We start from the raw sequence: 3,458 nt of genomic DNA, 5'->3' as shown, positions 1-3,458 counted from the left end.
AAAAAACTGGAAATATTCAACATATTTGGCAATGGGTGATGTTTTGTACTGCAGATATTTGGACAACATGCAATCTGTTTCAATAAATGGCCAGTACTTTCATATTTGGAACAGACATAACAGTCTTAGAAAATGGTCCTAATTAGCATTGTGAAATTTCAAGCAGCTGTCTAGAGTGCGACCAATAGGATCTGTCCTGGTGCCATGGCACTGTATCCAAACCCTCTCAGCTAAATCTGAAAATGCCAAATATCATTCCCAACCATGTGCAAAAACTCAGGCCTCCAGGTTATTCCATTCCAGTGTCAGCTTGCTACTGATATAATAGGATTTTAAAATAATGTCAATGTAAATGTTAGATAACTTATTGCCCTGGGCTTTTATTAACTACTGCCAGCATCTTTCTGCTTGCATTTACAATAAAGTGGGTTTAAGATAAAATAGCCAGACACCCTGAGATTAAATTAATGAATGTAACACTTACATTGTAAACATTGCATCCATACAAAGAAACAGGCAGGCAAATTAGAACAACACAATATGATAATCTTTGCCAAACTTCTGAAACATCAGTTGTGTTTCTCATGCAATCCTGGCTACAGCGGGTTTGTGTGAATACAGGTCACTGGATACACAGTGTGTGTCTGTGCTGCTTCCTATGCTACATTGTCTTAGCTCCTGTTGCCAGCGATTCCCACATGAATCACAATCCCAGTTGACCTTTTAGTGAGGCCGTCTGTCATTACAGGGTTTGTTTAACACCCAGCTTCTACTGGGAAGAGCTGACCTGTTGCACTGCCGCTGACTAATGCCCAGGATAGCTGAGATTTTTGGGATTGCATTGATCTACTGAAATAGCTAGGGATCCACACTGAAATCTATTTATGGAAGCTGCGGCATCTAAGAATATTGCTTTTCTCTTGGCTCCTCAGATGCCTTTTAATAGGGTTTTAATTGTATCCTTACTCAACGTGAGGGACAGAGGTGTCCCCTGAACTCAAAAGCATCCTGATGGAAATACAGGGGGAAGAGAACAGCTGGAATTGTGTCCATATCACTGTTCCGCTTGCCAGACTGCACATTACATTGTACACATAGGAATACAGAAAGTAAATTACATGGAGCCGGTCCATAAAGGTAGACTGCACATGCAGAGCCAATAAAGGAGGAACACATACTCTGGTCTCCTTCAGGAGATGAAGCCCTATTTTTGCACGGACAAGGCTGTCTGTAGCGTTAATCAGGCATGTCACTGCCAGGGAGCTGCGTTACCGTGTACCTCTCAAACCACAGCTTCCGCCAGAGGATTAACATGCCTGGGATTCTTCCCGTTACAGTATTATCTGTCCAATTACCCCGACGAGAGGAGACGAGGTGCATTACATTATCAGGATGCATTGAGCTGGTCATGAGCCCCTGACAGGGTCACTGATCTCAAGCCAGCTAGAGGGGAATAGCATGCCTCATCCCCTGGCAGAACAACAGCCTCAAAAGCCAAAATTTATATAGTACTTATCACTCACCTCATGTTGATCAAAGCATCTTTTAATGTTTATGATTTTTAGTTTAGCCACTGCCAATTTTTCTCTATATAGATGTCTATCGATCTATTGATCTATATATATCTATGTACAGTATACAAATAGATAAATTGCTTTATAGATATCTGCTTGCTCGTCTACATTCATTGTAACTTTTCCAGATTATGTTTTATGTTTTTACTCAGAACTACCTTCAAATGGGTATTTCTTTAACACATGTAACTGACAAACATTTGCAGACTTGTGCAAAGCTCAAGAGACAACCACCTTGGCTTTCACTCAGGCGATCTCTGTGCATCCAATTGTGTTTGCGTTGCTTGTGCAGGGCTGCCTGATTCAGGGAGAAACAAAATCCTGGAGCCACACCACTCCGGCATTCCACTTACATAAAATGAAAAACTGCTTAAAAGACACAATCTAGAATGGTGCTGTGGAATGAGGTGATGGCACTGATTCCACAAGATGGTTCTGATACCCAGTTCCCTTAGATACCCTGTTTCCAGTGGGGACTATGGATCCAGAAATGCAGGTGGGACAGGTCTATTATAGTTCTGCCACAACTGATGTCATACCCTGAAGGAGGCAGTGCAGGTGTAGAGGTTGTGCCATGTGGTGAGCTGGTGTGTAACTGGTCAACAGGATTTGTGTGTCTCTGTGCTGCCATGAAAGGGTCTGTGTTTGTCTATTTGCAGCGTAAACGTTCTCTGGAGTGTTTCCTGCCAAGCATCTGAGTTTCATAGAGCAGCATTTCAGATTTTGAACAAATAAACTGTGCCTATCATCGAGTGACCCTGAATATTTTATTGGTCATTAGAAGCAGTAAAAAGAGTATCTACCTCTGCCTGTGGGGAGTTGAAGGTATGTGATTTTTTTTCACTTCCCCAGTAGTTGGAAAAACATGCATGAAACCAAGCCTGCTGCTGCCTCTGAAAAGCAGCTCTGATGAGCGGCGTGTGTCAAAGAAGAGAAGAATTCCAAAAAGAGAGGAAAAGATGGGAAAGGGGCCAGGGTATAAATATTGAGCATTTTGAAACAACTCTACCTCGGCCAACAATAAGGAATCTATTCTCCTTCCAGGCTGGGTTGACACAGAACCATGTTGTCTGGCTCCTCGCTGTGTGGGGACAGTTATCTTGAGCGCACTCCCACACAGTGTGTCAACACCTCTTTTCCCAGTAGCTTTGTGCTGAGGCCCCAGGCCCCTGAGCCCCAGCCTTTGGATAAAGGTTCCTCTGTTTGAAAGCTCCTGTCTATCAGCTTCGCTTTATTCTAGCATTTCATCACCCCCCTATCAAACCAGAAATATGCTCCTTTTTGATCATATAATAGAGAACCAACCTGCAATACAGGGTTATATTTACAGAAGGGTCTTTTTAGAAAGACCTGTCTGAAAGCATTTAAAATGGGAGCCTACAGAAATATTCCAATTATGAGTTATTGCTCTAATAGATGTCCATCATGAAGAACGAAGGGGACACTCTAGATGAGGCTATTTGAGCATTGAGCTGGGTGATAGGAGCTGACTCACTGATGACTGGCCAGATATGGCTTGACAAGGTTTTGGTAACAATAAGCTGCTTGCAAGTGAACCCGATGCTTTCCCCAGTGTATTTATTGAAACAGAGCCCTTATGTGGGTCTGCTGCCAGACCTGCAGGATGCTGTGCCCACCTGTGAATTTCATATTAATTTGTGGACCTTAACAATCTGAATGGAAAGTTTGCAATGGTTTTCTTAATTCTGTGGCTCAGGGTTCATCTCAGATCAGGGTAGTATCTGATTGCAGTGTCACGCTTCAGTTATTTATACAACAAATGGCAGTCTTTAGTAATAGGTCTTTCACATGTACTTGGACTACTGAACTGTGGCCGCAGCAGTTTAAATTAAAAAACTCTGTCCTGCTAACAAAGAATGCAGC

This window comes from Amia ocellicauda, chromosome 4 (assembly GCF_036373705.1).
Source record: "Amia ocellicauda isolate fAmiCal2 chromosome 4, fAmiCal2.hap1, whole genome shotgun sequence".
Lineage (NCBI taxonomy): Eukaryota > Metazoa > Chordata > Actinopteri > Amiiformes > Amiidae > Amia > Amia ocellicauda.
Note: the sequence above shows the minus strand (reverse complement) of the source record.